Source organism: Bicyclus anynana, chromosome 20 (assembly GCF_947172395.1).
Source record: "Bicyclus anynana chromosome 20, ilBicAnyn1.1, whole genome shotgun sequence".
In the NCBI taxonomy this organism is placed as follows: domain Eukaryota; kingdom Metazoa; phylum Arthropoda; class Insecta; order Lepidoptera; family Nymphalidae; genus Bicyclus; species Bicyclus anynana.
Window position 1 is genome coordinate 3,413,162 of NC_069102.1, and position 17,341 is coordinate 3,430,502.

At 36.7% G+C, this 17,341-nt stretch overlaps 1 protein-coding gene across 3 annotated transcripts in view; it reads right to left on the minus strand.

The window, feature by feature from the left end:
• LOC112052876 (probable beta-hexosaminidase fdl) overlaps nucleotides 1-17,341 on the minus strand; it is a 118,357-nt gene that overhangs the window by 66,938 nt on the left and 34,078 nt on the right. For 2 of the 3 annotated variants that reach the window (XR_008251883.1, XM_052887762.1), the window contains exon 2: nucleotides 9,969-10,012. The exons of the other annotated variant lie outside the window; for it this stretch is intronic. The gene's annotated coding sequence lies outside the window, so the exon portion shown is untranslated. The remainder of the gene's footprint in view (nucleotides 1-9,968; nucleotides 10,013-17,341) is intronic. 3 annotated transcript variants of the gene reach the window in all.

Sequence of the window (17,341 nt, forward strand, 5' to 3'; positions counted from 1 at the left end):
CAACTTCTATGAATTCCACTGTTAATGGCGCTCATTGTCATTTGGTAATGGTGGTCTTATTGGCAATTGTGTAAGGCGCTGTCAATTTTACTTCAGGTTTTATGAAAACGACTCTACAGACGGCCTCCGTGGCGCAGTGGTATGTGCAGTGGACTTACAAGACGGAGGTCCTGGGTTCGATCCCCGGCTGGGCTGATTGAGGTTTTCTTAATTATTGGTCCAGGTATGGCTGGTGGGAGGCTTCGGCCATGGCTAGTTACCACCCTACTGACAAAGACGTACCGCCAAGCGACTTAGCGTTCCGGTACAATGTCGTGTAGAAACCGAAAGGGGTGTGGATATGTCATCCTACTCCTAACAAGTTAACCCGCTTCCATCTTAGATTGCATCATTGTAGAGATTGTAGTCGAGGGCTAATTTGTACAGAATAAAAAAAATAGACATGAACCGCACAGACAAAATATTCTTTCCGCGAACGGCCAGGCGCGGCTCGCGTCTGTCAACATCTGCGCGGCCGCGTTACGCTATATATAAATACGTTAATAAACACTGTATAGAAGAATATTATTTTGTCTGCCACGGCACGTGTCTGGCACGCTATATGTCTGTATATATAAACGGACCTTATAGGGTGATTTATTGTCTTCACGGTAGATCAGCGCTCACTCCTATAGGACACATCATCCGTGCTGAGTGAAGACTCTTTGGGGATCACATTACGCAAATTTGTGTTAAAAATGTTGTGTATTGAGTAAACCTATGCAAACATTCTTTAATAGTGCAATTTTAAGTATTTTTGAGTTATGACAATTTTGTGTTTGGCTGCTATATACAACCTTTTACATATAAAATATATATATACCATTCTCTATACCAACTTTGGTTTCTGAAGAATTATCTCTTTTATATTTATGTTAATAAATGGGTACTCCTTTTTGAATTAAATTTGAAAAAGTGCTGTTTTTGTCGCGTTTTGTTATTTCGCTCTAAAAGGGGTTAACCATTAGACATATGTACTTACTTAAAAATTAAAAATCTATAGTAATATTATAAAGCTGAAGAGTTTGTTTGTTTGATTGAACGCGCTAATCTCAGGAACTACTGGTCTGATTTGAAAAAATATTTCAGTGTTAGATAGCTCATTTATCGAGGAAGCCTATAGGCTATATATTAGCCCCGTATTCGTACGGGAACTGGAACCACGCAGGTGAAACCGCGCGGCTTCAGCTAGTAAGTTATAAATTATGAAACATTTACATAATTTGTTTTTGAACAAATAAATAAAATAAATATATTTACCCAATATACACATCAAGCGTATAGCCTGTGTTATGGATACTAAGATAGCAGATTTAATCATTTATAAACTACATTTTTTTTTATTCTTTACAAGTTAGCTACAATTTCACCTGATGGTAAGTAATGATGCAGTCTAAGATGGAAGCGGGCTAACTTGTTAGGAGGAGTATGAAAATCCACACCCCTTTCGGTTTCTACACGGCATTGTACCGGAACGTTTTTGCCGGTAGGGTGGTAACTAGCCACGACCGAAGCCTCCCACCAGCCAGACCTGGACTAATTAGGAAAATCTCAATCTGCCCAGCCGGGGATCGAACCCAGGACCTCCGTTTTGTAATTCCACCGCGCATACCACTGGGCCACGGAGGCCGTCAAACATGTAAATACTTATAAAGAAACATCGCAGAAATAGAGTAACTAAATCTACATCAATATCGGCAAATTGTTGTTCAAGGTCTTTGGCATTAGTTAAGTCTTAAATTACTTCAGACAGCCATTGTTCCCACCACGCCCGCATTTTAAATTTCAAAACAAAGTGCATAACAAAACATTTTAATAGCATATTCATAAGAGGTTATATAAAGAGGCTAAAAATATCTATTTCACGAGCGTAAGAGACGAACCAGGAGCCTTGAGAATATAATATGAGCTAAGCCAAGCTAAGAAAGTATCTGAAAATAAGTTCGAGAATAAGAAAGGGGTAAGAACGTATGCTCGAAGCGTTAAATGGGGCAATTCTGAAGGAGCGTTATGAATATAAAGTACTTCTTAGTTATAAATATAATCAGTTATGATTTTCTTATAAATTATTGACAATTTTAATTTTAATTTCTGACATTAATTTTTAATTTTTGACTTCATTTTTTTAATTATATGACATTGATTGATTTAATGTTGCATTACACCTGACATAGCATTTATATTGACATTGTTTAATTTTAATGGATTCTGATAGTATATTAATTATTTATATTTGATGTTAAGAATGCTTCGTCAAATTATGCTAATTGTACTTGTATTTTTTTTTTTTTTTTTTTATTTATACCATGTTCACCGATTGAATATTTAATTATTGGAATTTTGGAATTATTAGTTAGTATAATATTATTTTTAATATTCATACACCTGTCAAGGTAGAAAGTATGTATGTCTATAGCAAGTTCTGTAAACCTTCTGTACTTTCTCATGAATAAATAAATTATTATTATTATTATTATTATTCTTGTATAGTTATTAAATAGTTTTGGAACTAAACAGTAGTCAAAACTGTTGCGATGCACTTTAGAGGGGATAACTTTTGCAATCATTTAACAATACGTTTAACGTTTATTTTTTAACCGACTTCAAAAAAAGGAGTTCTCAATTCGAGTGTATATTTTTTTTTGTATGTATGCGCGGTGGATATACAAGACGGAGGCCCTACCGGCAAAGACGTACCGCCAAGCGATTTAGCATTCCGGTACGATGCCGTGTAGAAACCGAAAGGGGTGTGGATTTTCATCCTCCTCCTAACAAGTTAGCCCGCTTCCATCTTAGACTGCATCATCACTTATCATCAGGTGAGATTGTAGTCAAGGGCTAACGTGTAAAGAATAAAAAAAAAAAATGTTACCTGATTACTCGAAGACGCCTGTACCGATTTGAATAATTATTTTTTGTTCGAAAGGGTATACTCCTGAGGTGATCCTATTTTCATAATGTCAGGATCTGATGATGGGATCCTGGAGAAATCAAGGGGAAATTTCAAAAATCGTAAGAGCATAGCCTCGCTACAAACCTTTTGAGTGATGAACAGTAGCTATCTTGTGATTGGGCTTGATTAATTTGTATTGATGAGGACATTACACCTAGATATAGGTTGTGACTGTCATACCTTGGGGGAATTTTTCTTGCCTACATCTAAATCTACTCGTACTTAGTATGATTACACTAAAAATTGATAAATAAAAAATTTTAATAAAAAAAATTCAACCGAACCAAAAAATAACATTGTATTATGTTCTACCTACTGATTAGTTTGAAGGCGGTGCTAAACCGGTGTTGTTAATTTCATTTCTTAGTCCATACTTGACAATAAATGTCATGATTTGAACAACATTCACTACACCAACAAGAATTTTTGTAAAGATAATTTGCCATATCTTTTTTTGAAATATTACCAATATTCCCATTCCCTCTCCAACTAGTCGGAAAAGACTATGTTAGGACTGGATACGACAATAGTCCATCGCCATGAAATGTATTTTTTTTTTTCAATTTCTGACTCAACGACGCACGGTGGACGTTGAGCTTACATCCGATCGTTCTAGGTATTTACAATCAGCCATTGACGGTCAATAATTCTCACGTTTCTGCAGCGCAAATGGCAGCGAAGACGTTTTATAAGTCGAGCCGTCATGCGCGCAGTTACCAATACACCATCAGTTATAGTCGTGGGCGCTGCAGAAACGTGAGAATAATTGATCGTCAATGGAGTGCATACAGATTGAGCTACGAAGGCTTTTGGAGTTTATCATTGGATTAATCATTTTTGAAGTCCCTAAACAAGCCGAGCTTATTAAATAGCTTTGGTATAATTGCTTTGCTTGCATGTTGCAGTATCGACTGCGCCGAGCAGGCGTACTCTGAGGAAATTCTACTCGAATGGATTCGTAATCAATTGGAAGGAGGAATTGGAGAGCTTTGAGAGTCGAACTGTCTGGGTGGGTACTGACGACTCGAAACTTCAGATGTGTGGATTACTCACATAAAATACTTAAACCAATGCCTGGTTTATTATATAGGGTGTCTAGAAACAATATACATTCCACGCAGGGGTTTGAGGTAGACCTTATTCGCAGACAATTTAGTCATATGCTGCCATGTCCGAAAAGTTGACAATTCTGCGATAATCGAGATTTTTTTTTAAATATGGAATAAGCTTGCGCTTGACCACGCTTAGTGTTGCCTAAGGTGGAACGCGCTTGCCTTGAAGATGCCTATTCACTTTAATCAGGTTGTAAGAATTAAAGAGATTTAAAAAAAAAACAACCTGATTTTAAAGTTAAAACGATCCCTTGAAGTGAGTTATGCGGCATTTTGTTTATTATTTTATTGTTTTCTGATTAAAAATATGACCATAAAACCATAAATAATAAACCAAAGTTTCAGACTTTGGTTTATTATTTATGGTTTAATTAATAAATAAAGTTAATAAATTATTATGTTTCTGCTAAGTAGTTGATCGGCAAACGTTATTCTACCATATAACTTCCTTTCATCGTCGTCATCAACCCATATTCGGCTCACTGCTGAGCTCGAGTCTCCTCTCAGAATGAGAGGGGTAAGGCCAATAGTCCACCACGCTGGCCCAATGCGGGTTGGTAGACTTTACACACGCAGAGAATTAGGATAATTCTCTGGTATGCAGGTTTCCTCACGATGTTTTCCTTTGCCGATTGAGACACGTGATATTTAATTTCTTAAAACACAACACACAACTGAAAAGTTGGAGGTGCATGCCCCGGATTGGATTCGAACCCACACCCTCCGGAATCGGAAACAGAGGTGGATATGACTTTCTTTCATACACAAAGTGAAAACTTCGAACTTCGTACTACGAAAATAAATCGCCTCTAGAAGTAGGTGTTATATTTCCGTTTTCTTTATTATAACAGGTACGGTGTAGTACAAGAGTCGCTTGCTTCACAATGCTCTTAAAGCCTTGGATGGCGTTCGAGTAGGTCAGGAGCATTGTTCGTGGCCTCTTTACAACCTACACAATTATTATTAAATTTTAGGCATTTTTCATGCCACTTGACGTATGTATAGAACAATATTGTAATTAATTTAAATTTTAACAATGTAATAATACAATACAAAACACTATTTCAATTTATAAAAAAAATCCAATCCTTAATTTTTATTCAAAAGTAATAATTATTATAGCAATTTTATCTATACTAATATTATAAAGCTGAGGAGTTTGTTTGTTTGTTTGGTTGGACGTGCTTAGGTATCTCAGGAACTACTGGCCCAATTCGAAAAATTATATCAGTGTTAGATAGCCCATTTATCGAGGAAGGCTATAGGCTATATTTTATCCCCGTATCCCAACGGAAACGGGAACCACGCGGTTGAAACCGGCGTCAGCTAGTTTTTAAATAAAAAGGAGTTCTTAGCACATCTTAGAAAAATAGCTTCAGTTGGTATATAATTAACTGGTTAATCTATGAGGGATAGGCCCTTTCATTCAGAAAGAGTAATACGAGCGTTTGAAAAATAACTAAAACGCAAGGGAAACCTCAGGTTCAAACTAGGACGGTTACGACGTAGAGGTTAAAATGGAGCAGTACCACAGTTTTTGCTTCAAAAAACACCAAACCACGCGGGGTTTCCAAAATTTCATTAATTTGTCGAGTGCCGACTATACGGCGCGTTACCGTCAATTGACTGCGGTCAGTGAAATACGACTTCGGATTTTGGATTATGGTTGACACATTCAACTTATTTAAAAAAAACGAGGTTTAAATTCAACGTAAAAGTTCGTTTCATTGAAAAATTTTTAAAGGAGAGCTATTTTTGGTTTAAAAAACAGCAAATCACGCTCGATTTTTCATATATATCTAGCCCCAGGTATGAAAAAAATAAATTCGATGAACGAATGACAGCGTTACGTTACGTAACCTATTCTGTGCACTTTTCAGAAGCGTGATTATTGAAACGTACATAGTGACTGCAGGGCAACATACACCTATTTATACAGTCAATCTGAAAGAGTAAACCATTCGTGCGTCGCAGGTGACATACGCTTAAAAAAAATCGGTTGTCTGTAAAGGTTTACTGACGATAGTTGAACGTGACAACGTTAGAAAATACTGATGGAGTGGTTGCACTTTATTTCTTGTAAAAAAGTAGGCAACCCTAGAGCGAGGGAACGACGCATGACGTCTTTCGAGTTTGCATCTCGCTTCATCGAATTATAAGACGTTGTCACGTCAAAATTCATTAATTTCTTAAGTTTTGGCGCGTTAGCAAGTGAAAATATACGATTTGGGATTTTGGATTATGGTTGACATTTTACTAAAGAACTTTTAATTCATTAAACCGGCGTTAAGTGTTTCAATAATTGAAGAATCGAATTTAAAGCTTTCTTAAATAAAGTTAAAATGTTTTTCATCTATAATCTGTAAGTAATATTAGAAAGGGGTTTGTTTAAAAAATTTATTAGGGTTGGTACGATAAGGCTGACATATTTTATCAAAATAAAGATTAGAAAAACTCACACAGCATAATACCTATGTGCGACAACCCTAACATAACTAATCCTGTATGGCTACGACAAAATCAACATGCATTCGTTACCGTGTTTGTTACAGGTTTAAAATTAATCTGATATTAATTTGTCGATCTCTCTGATGTGGTTTAGCGTACATTTTACTCCGACACGAGAACATTATTTTTCATTCAATGACAAGTTAATCCATGACTGATCTCACCTGATGGCAAGTGATGATGCAATGTAAGATGGAAGCGGGCTAAATTGTTAGCAGTACGATGAAAATCCACACCCCTTTCGGTTTCTACACGATATCGTGTTACACGCTCCTCGATTACAATTAACATTAATTATTTATGGTATTTTGTAGAGGGGCGATTTAAGCTCAATTGTTTGTTAGGCAGCGTGGACACTGTCACGCTGCCAGTCGCGTTAGTGATTTTGTGCAATTATGTTTTGTGTTGTAATTATTAATAATGTTTTGTGTTGTAATTATTGTTTGTCAAAAATTGTTTAGTGTGGACACGGAGAGCATGTCGGGTAGGGATGGTAAGTGTTTTTGAATTCTTAAAGGATATATTAAACCTACTCTCGAGGTCGCAAGTCCTGGGACCTGCTCGAGGTGTTTCCTCTAACACAAAATAATGGTACAATCACTTTCGCTGCTACCCGATGTGTCACACACCGGAACGCTAGATCGCTTGGCGGACTTTGCCGGTTGGTTGGTAACTAGCCACGGCTCAAGCCTCCCACCAGCTAGACCTCGACCAATAAGGAAACTTCCACCGCGCACACCAGTACGCCACGGAGGCCGTCAGACCTCTACACGGCATCGTACTGGAGCGGTAAATCGCTTGGCGATACGTATTTGCCGATAGGCACTAGCCACGGTCGATGTATACCACCAGACCAGACTTAAGCCAAATTAGGAAAAAAACAACATAAGACAATATTATGTCATTTGTCTTCGTGAGATATGTCATGGCATGTATTGTAGGCCTTCTAGACTGATGTACACACAATTCCCATCAGTTGCAACAAGTCTCAGAGGAGACACCCTCTAGCCAGACCCTGCTACATTTAACCCCCGAGCTCAACTTAGGCAGAGCTATTGTAATTGTCACCCTGACTTTGTTGCAGTCTTCTTGAGGAGCCTATAGCAGATATAAAAGCAATATCATCTTAATATTAAAAAAATTAAGGCCTAGTCCACCATACTGGCATTTTCTTCACCGCTGAAACAAGTGACATCGATCTCTATGTATAATATTTCCTCTTTGAATTTCTTTAATCTTCAGCTTCACATGCAAATATTTCCGCAAACTTAGAAACATTTTGTAAGCCAATTCCGAAAAAGGTTTAAATTACAACAGACAAAATATCCAAGTTAAAAGTAAAATTTATGCACTTTAATTTAAGTGCGAACAGCCAATCAGTATAAATGATTGATCGGCGTTCGGGACTACTAGTTAATTGACTGATATGATAATTCAATACAGTAACGCTATAGATCAGTGGTTGTGTTATAGCATAATTTGTTTGTAGATTATTTTTTTTGCGTTTGAGCTATTCATTGCTCTTGTCTCGTTTCTTTACACGTTCATGCATAAGAGAAGATGATATCAATGCGTCTATTTACTTCTTTGTCTACGATTGTAAGGTTGCAATGAAATAGTAATTGTTATAAGGTTTTATATTTCTCTAATAATACAGTCTCTATTTTTAATTTTATTCAATGTTCCATTATGGAATTTCGTGTTAATACATATGATTTCATAATTACCAACCCATATTCGGCTTACTGAGACGGTTTAGGACTTAGTCCACCACCACTAGCCAGATGCGGATTGGCAGACAAAGAATTAGATAATTCTCTGGTATGCAGGTTTCCTTACGATGTTTTTCCTTCACCATTTGAAACACGTGATATTTAATTTCTTAAAATGCATATAACTGAAAAGTTAGAGGTGCATGCCGCTGACCGGATTCGAACCTACGCCCTCCGAATCGAAGGCAGGTCATATCCATCATAGAGGACGTATGATCTACATAGACTCAAATATACGGCCTCCGTAGCGCAGTAGACTTACAGGACGGAGGTCCTGGGTTCGATCCCCGGCTGGACCGATTGAGGTTTTCTTAATTGGTCCAGGTCTGGCTGGTGGGAGGCTTCGGCCGTGGCAAGTTACCACCCTACCGGCAAAGACCGTAGAAACCGAAAGGGGTGTGGATTTTCATCCTCCTCATACAAAGTTAGTCCGCTTTCATCTTAGATTGCATCATCACTTACCATCAGGTGAGATCGTAGTCAAGGGCTAACATGTAAAGAATAAAATATATATATATATATAATACCGTATATAACCATGTTAAAATCGCCAGTATTCGAGGTTTTCTGTAATATGTATGTCGATTCGACATTTCAGCGCGCTGTAGAAAATTGCCGGTATACGTAGTAAATAATATATAGTACGTTGCTAAAATAAATTCTAGATAAAACTGTGATCCGTGACACGACATCGGTCAAATATTTTGCAAACAAAGACCAAATCTCCAATGCCTCCAATATATATCATTTACCAGCCCCGAGGTTACAGTGATTTTTAAAAACGGGAATGGAAACCTTTTTTTGTAAAATATTTGTGAAACTCTTGCGAACTTTTTCTGCGAACTTTTTCAATTTGGACATTGCAATTGTATGTTTTTTGCGCTCCGAGACGAATTATAAAAACGCATTCTTTATTATATATATCCAAGTAAATAAGCAATTTTATTTCGAAATTGTAAGTGAAATATAGGATAACTTTCTACAAGCATAACTCTATACCTGTATGGTTTGTATGCCAGTAAAGTTACAGACACTATTTAAACTCGCGTCAATAAATACATAAAACAAGCATATTCCGGAAGTCTTCAGAAACTCGAATAAATTTGAAAAAAATATTCGAACCCTAAGGTTGTACCTACCATTGGCACCGCCTTCAAAGTTATTGTTTGTTTGCTTGAACGCGCTAATCTCAGAAACTACTGGTCCGATTTGAAAAATTATTTCAGTATTGCATAGCCCATTTATAGAGGAAGGCTATATATCCCCGTATTTCTACGGGAACCTATCTGATATGATCTGAGAAGGTGATAGACGGAAACAAAACGACATTAATCGACCTAGACTGGAACTCAGGTCTACAAGATCTGAAACCATAGTAGGGTAACCATTGATCCAACGAGTTAGTTAAAAACATATAAGTCGTACCTTCCCAGGAAGTGGTTTTATATGGTCTACACTTTACCTCGGCTATTGTAATAGACTTCCATTTCAAACCACATCACGCCCTACGCATGTGAGGGCTTTCGTAACGACAATGTCTTCAGCTAAAAGTACTTACAATAAAATAACGTATAACATACTTACTATATCATATATGTCACATTACTCCGTCATTTACATTGATTTATCTGAAACAAAGTGAATAAACATGATGATTTATAACTTATAGCAGACGCCACGCGTAGTTGCTGTTCCCGTAGGAATACGGGGATAAAATACAGCCTATAGCATTCGGGGATAGTGTAGCTTACCCACAGTGAAAAAATTTATCAAATCGGTTCAGAAGTTACAGAGCCTATTATTCAATGCAAACAAACAATTAAATCTTTCCTCTTTATAATATTAGTATTGATTACTGTAATCAGAATGTTGGGCGGTGAAAAGATTGGATAGTAAACGAATGCATGTGAACGAAATGCGTATGTTGAGATGGATGTGTGGTGTGACAAGAATAGATAAAATAAGGAATGAGTATATAAGAGGAAGTCTGAAGGTGGCGCCAGTGACAGAAAAATTGAGGAATAGAAGGTTAGCTTGGTATGGACATGTAATGCGTAGAGAGGAAAGTCATATTACTAGAAAAATGTTGAATGTGCAAGTGGAAGGTAACCTCTTATGACCTTCCACTTGCACATTGGCCAAACAGAGGAAGGAAGAAACGGAGAGGCCAAAGAAGAGATGGTTGGATTGTGTGAAAGAGGACATGTGTGTAAAAGGAGTGGATGATGAGTTGACGAGTAATAGAGACGAATGGAAAAGATTGACATATTTTTCCGACCCCACTTAAGTGGGATAAGGGTAAGGAGATGATGATACTGTAATTAAACTAATACATTTTTCGAAATGAAAACGTCTTTTATTTTACTTCCAATTTCCACACTCTGCAGAACTGAGACAAAGTATAATTGAAGGTTGTACTATAACATAATATGTAAATTATTGATTTTACATTACGTAAATATCTATGAATTTAAAAACGTGACGTCACACTGAAAAGCGATTGAATTTATTAGGTTTTTCTTTTTCATTTTTAATTACTTTTTCTTAACCAAATCAGCAAGCAAACGTCATGAAAGTTTATAAATGGGGTTGGGGAAATAGGAATTCTTATTTATATATGTACCTACTACTTATTTACTTCAGCAATTTGAGAAAAGGGGGTTCTTATATTTTACCCTTAATAATGTTATAAAACATATTTTTCATTATTATTTTAAAGACCGTTTTTCTAGAAAAAATATAAAAATAATGCATTTTTTTTTCATAATTTTTATTAAGTAAGATTTCAAAATATTTTAATTTATTTAATTGACGTTGTGTATGCAACTCGAAAAATAACAGTTTTCCAGTTGCATAACTCAATAACACATTTTGACTCTTTCCAAGAAAATTATATAAAAGAAAGATATTAACACAATAACACAATTTATCCTCTTTAAAAAGAAAATTATAATGTAAAAGAAAGTTAAATAAATTATTTGTTTATTCAGGTTGGTTGGTTTCAGGTTGCAAGTTACATTACTTAAATAATGTAACACTAATGGACACCAGTCATAGGAACAGACACAGCTGGCAAACTATTTGAACAGATGTGTATTGCAAATGTGACTCAACACGAATCAATACATATAAATAAAATCGAAGTGTCTGTCTGTGATATCAAAATGTTTTCTCAAGTGTTCATAGATGTTTTCGACGATTCTGATTTTTTTAATTTAAATCACAAACAACAAATTTTTGTCTGTCAGGGGCAAAGATTTTATAATATATAGATATGTCACTAGCGAGCCGAAATTGAGACGGACAAAAGTGGCTATTGGTTTAAATTTTCATTCAGGCGCATTGTACACAACAAAAGTAATTTACACAAAAATGTAATACCTAAATATTGTCAACAAACGGTAAAGGATCGCACTCATCACCGAGAGGCCGTGGTTCGATCCCACCCGTTAGACAATTGACGTACTCCTAACAGTCTTTTTCGACTAGTGCGAGGGGAATGGGAATATTGGTCATATTTAAAAATTATGGCAACGATCAAAAAATATTTTATACTATACAAATGTTACGAGCCAATGAAATCGCCGCAAAAAGTAATCCGAATTTATCGACTCCACTGAGCGCACACATGCACAATTTTGTGTTTACTTACATTATATATTTATGTATAGGTATATAGTTTATACACTTCATAAACACACAACTCGAAACTGTAGACAATATTTAGGTATTATGTGTTTCAATATTCACTGTTTATTAAGCGACTAAATCAAATAAAGACAATCATGCACATTTGTCCGTCTCAGTTTTGATGCACTAGCGTCCTATCTCTAGTATAAAATATCGTTGGCAATAATTCTGTAAAAATAAAAAAAACTGAATTTCACGCGAAGTTGCGGGCGTTCACTAGTTAATAATTATTGGTATTATTTAATGCATGTTACAAAGGTTGTTCCAGTACCTACTTGAAATGTGTATTTACATCGTGCAACAGACATTTAATATAGATATTTAATGCAAAATTCAACAATATCAAGTAACTAAGTTGACTTAACACATGAACTAACTAAAAATGGTTATGTAGTTAGTCTGTCCGCTGTAGAATTAGGTGCGAGAGGATTACCAGCAAAATCTCTTTATAACTTCCTTAAAGACTTAATACTCCGCCTCTTTAGTGGTGTTTCTACCATTTGCGTATTATCCATTAATTACGGGACACTCTGTGTAATAAACATTATTATCGCCCTAATCCCACCAACCCACATTGGAGCGGTGTGACGGGTAAGCTCCATATCCCCTCACCTATAAGGAGCCCCCTGACCTTGTCGTGGGCCATTCAAATAGGTTGATAATTGATAATGATAATCAAACCTCCCACCGTTCAATACAAATGTTATTGTAAAGTAAAACATAGCATAACTCTATACTCAGTTATAATATTAGTCCGCCCATGTTATTTTAGGAGGTTCAAGTCGCTCAGGCAAGAACCTTTGTTGGAAGTTCAAGTTGGGTTAGGGGGTCGGACAAAACCTTTAGCATCAATACATAATATAATACTTTTTATCCCGGAAAATCCATGGTTTCCGCGGAATTTATGAAAAAAAAAATTCCCGCGGACAAAGTCGCGGTTTATAGTTCCCGTTTCCGTGAGAATACGGAGACAAATAGCCTATGACACTCACAAATAACATCGCTTTTTATGGGTGAAAGGATTTTCAAAATCGGTTCAGTGGTCCCCCTACAATCCCACAAACTTTACCTCTAAAAATTAGTAAATATAGATAAACTACAGTCTGGCAAGTTCGTAGATGACACTCCTATGATATGCGTGCGCCGGGGGAAAGACTGCGCGGGTGTGAAGTCGTGCGTGCGAGGAAGTGAGGTGCATCATGGGTTTTTCATTCATCGCTACACGCCCCTCGGCCCGCGCGGATCGTGAGTGTTACGGACGAAGTTGTCAAGCAATAGTACCTTTTTAAAGTAAGTCGGCTTCCATCTATGATCTCCTCCTCCTTCCTCTGCTGAGCTCGAGTCTCCTCTCAGAATGAGAGGGGTTAGGCCATTAATCCCCCACGCTGGCCCCATGCGGATTGGCAGACTTCACACACGCAGAGAATTAAGAATATTCTCTGGTGACACGTGATATTTAATTTCTTAAAATGCACACAACTGAAAACTTGGTGGTGCATGACCGGATTCGAACCCACACCCTCCGGAATGGAGGCAGAGGTCATATCCACTGGGCTATTACGGCTCTCATCATGTCATCTATGATGGCAGTCAGTTAAAATCAGGTAAGAAATAAATCTGGCTAACTTTAATTTTAATTGAGTAAAAAGAATAAAGTAACCATGGCCTTAATAATTTATCTCATAATGCATAGAACGTAATAGAATAGTACTCTATGATAAGTACTGATAAGTATTGCATCCGTTCAATAGGAGACGCAGCTCGTACAGATGAGCTCATTCATTGCGGGGCTTTGCAGTTCTATACAACTGATTGAAATGAAGGAATAGAATTCTAATTATATATGCGCAAATAATAAACGTTTTAACAAGACTCCATAGTTCGTTTTTCAACTAACATTCATCATCATCATCATCCATTATCCATTATCCGCCTCTTGCGTGGACTTCCAAGCACAACGGTCTCGATGTCCTCGGTTCACCTAGTGGGGGATTGACCAACACTGCGCTTGTCGGCGCGGGGTCGCCATTCTAGAACCTTGGGACCCCAACGTCCATCGGCTCTTCGAACTATGTGGACTGACCATTGTCACTTCAGCTTCGCGACTCGCTGAGCTTTGTCAGTGACTTTGGTTCGTCTAGCTAATTACTAACATTTCGTACGACTAATTGATCAACGAAAACAAATGAAGAGTCGATCTTGTATAACTTGGTTAAGAGCTATCCTATCACTTTTGTGCCGTGTTAACTATTGCTCCAAATGCCTATTTCTAACGAATCGTGCCGTTCTTGTTTTTGGACGGTCTCTTTTAGTATTCTATTTCGGAACTGTAGTAGGAAACAATAAAGTGACAATCAATCCCATATGTAGTAAGCACCGTTAAGCACGAATCTCCTCACAGAATGAGAGGGGTTATACTAATAGTCCAACACGCTGGCCCAATGCGGATTGGCAGACTTCACACAGGTAGAGAATTATGAGAATTCACCGTTTGAAACACTTGGTATTTAATTTCTTAAAATGCACATAACTAAAGTTGAAGGTGCATGCCCCGGACTGGATTCGAACCTACGCCCTTGGATACGTAGGCAGAGGTCATATATTACAGCTCTTCGATGGGGTAAATGATTGTAATTAAATTACCATATGGATGCAAAGTGTGGCAGTCTTGTAGGAAAGTGTAAAATCCAACTTCCAAAATTTATTTGCGTTGAAAACTTTTAAAAAGTAATTTAAAGTTAACATCTCTGCGGAAATTAAATATTTTATCATTTTTCGTACTGCAAGGTGGTAAGTTATTTAATTTGACAACGTAGTGCAGTATATAGTGACCCTCTTCTGGGGTTCCCCTTCTGGATGCAGATCCCCTGTGGGTTCAATTCCCACAACTGGGAAACATTGTGTTAAGCATGAATGTTTAGTGTCAATACATAACGATATCCTATTTACGTAAATCCGTTAAGCTGTTCGAAGGTATGAGGTAATAATTAGTAAATTATGATATAAGTGAGGCAAAAATTACAGCCGATTTTTGACGGCCTCCGTGGCGCAATGGTATGCGCGGTGGATTTAAAAAACGGAGGTCCTGAGTTCGATCCCCGGCTGGGCAGATTGAGATTTTCTTAATTTGTCCAGGTCTGGCTGGTGGGAGGCTTCGGCCGTGGCTAGTTACTACTCTACCGGCAAAGATGTACTGCAAAGCGATTTAGCGTTCCGGTACGATGCCGTGTAGAAACCGAAAGGGGTGCGGATTTTCATCCTCCTCCTAACAAGTTAGCCCGCTTCCATCTTAGACTGCATCATCATTTACCATCAGGTGAGATTGTAGTCAAGGGCTAACTTGTAAAGAATAAAAAAAAAGCCGAGGCGATATTGCAAGTTCAGAGCCGAAGGCGTGAGTTATTATAGTAAGGGAGCAGAGGCTGTAATTATCAAAGCGCACGTATGTAATACGACGTCTTATAACACATTTGTGAGGAAACTCACTTTGAAAATGAATTTGCATCTTTGCCTGTTTTCTATGTGGTAAAATTTTGATACGATTGTCAATTTTGCACAGATAGCGAAGTGCGCACACCTGCGTTTGTTTTTTTTTAGACAAATGCACCAAAAACAGCCAGTATTACTAATAAAATAAATTACCTAATACTTTTGTGTTTCTGTTACAGATAAATGGTTGTCATTTATTGTCAACATTATTAAAATGAAAGAAGAATGACGTGAATATAAAAAAAATGAGGGATAAGTGGACAAGTCATCGGAACCACTTATTTTGTGAATCCGGTACAAGTGAGTGCACAAACGCTCTAAGTAGTTCACTATAAAGTAGAATAGAAGTGATGATATAACTTCTAACAATTAGCAATGAACGTTAGTTCTTATTTAAGTTGAAGTGGAGCGTAAAATACGATAATTTTGCTCATTATTCTCGCGCACCTTTGTTAGATGCTTTACAGGCGTAGACTGTATAACTATGAATGAAAGACTGTTTTGTCTTAATACAATATGCTAAGGCTTGGTTCATTTGTAGTATGGACTTTCAATAAGATCGTTTATATGTAAGGAAAAGCTATTACTATAGTTTTTATCATTTTATTTAATTTCGTACAAGTAAATGACTAAACGTACATACATTAAAGTTTATACTAGTATCAAAGCATAAAAAAGTTATACCTAACATAATAACTTGAAAATAGTTTAAAAAAAAACTAAAAAACACGGTTTTAGCACGCACTAAAAATAACAATTGGATGTAGGTCATGTGATATTTTTTTCGTATCCCATTCAGTAAAACCTTTCATTTAATACCCATATTATGGGGCATTTCAAATGGCCAATCAGCCATCTTGGATGTCCGCCATGTCCGCCATATTTAATTTGTAATAACGTTTCTTAGCTAGTCACGTATTGTCATCAGAATTCATCTTAATCGAAGACCGGGAAGTGGGTCAAATTTTATTTGATTTGATTATACGAATAAGCTTCGTAAGTAAATACTGGACCTATTTTAAACATTCTTACTTCAATGGAAAGCTATATTATTAGCGACTGACATATGCTATATTTTATATCCACTAGAATAAGACTACGCAGATGCAACCGTGGGCGTGTGTAATGATTAATATAAAACGGTAGTTTTATGTCTTTCGTCTGTTATCAGCCTTTAATGGGTGGCGACATTTATTCAAGTTAAGAAAATTAAAATATGACTTTATTCAAGCATTATTCCTTTTGTATTTAAAGCACGTGTCTAAAAGGAGGGCGGTCGTTAAGAGTTTATGGTCACTAAAAATCTCGTTAAAACATTTTCATTATCTTTCGCGGTGTTGCACAGAGTTATTCGACATAGAACTTTGTATGCGAGTCATTCATAAGTGTTGCCATTATTTATTCATTACGTTCACTGGTAATCCATTCATTCGTTCAGTCTTTATATTTAGTTCTTCACAGGAAATCTTGTCTATGTAATTCGACATAGAACTTCGTGTGTAGAGCCATTCATAAGTGTTGTTTATTCATTACGTTCACTGGTCATGTATTCATTCACTCAGTCTATGAAGGAAATCTTGTCTATGTAAAATTCGACATAGAACATTGAGTGCGAATCATGCATAAGTGTTGCCATTGTTTATTCATTACGTTTACTGGTAATGTCATGCATTCTATATTGTTGAAAAGGAAATCGTGTGTGCAAGTCGACGGCTAATGCAAGCTATTCTCATGTGGTGCCATTGTTTATTCAATACGTTAAATATTATTGTCATTCA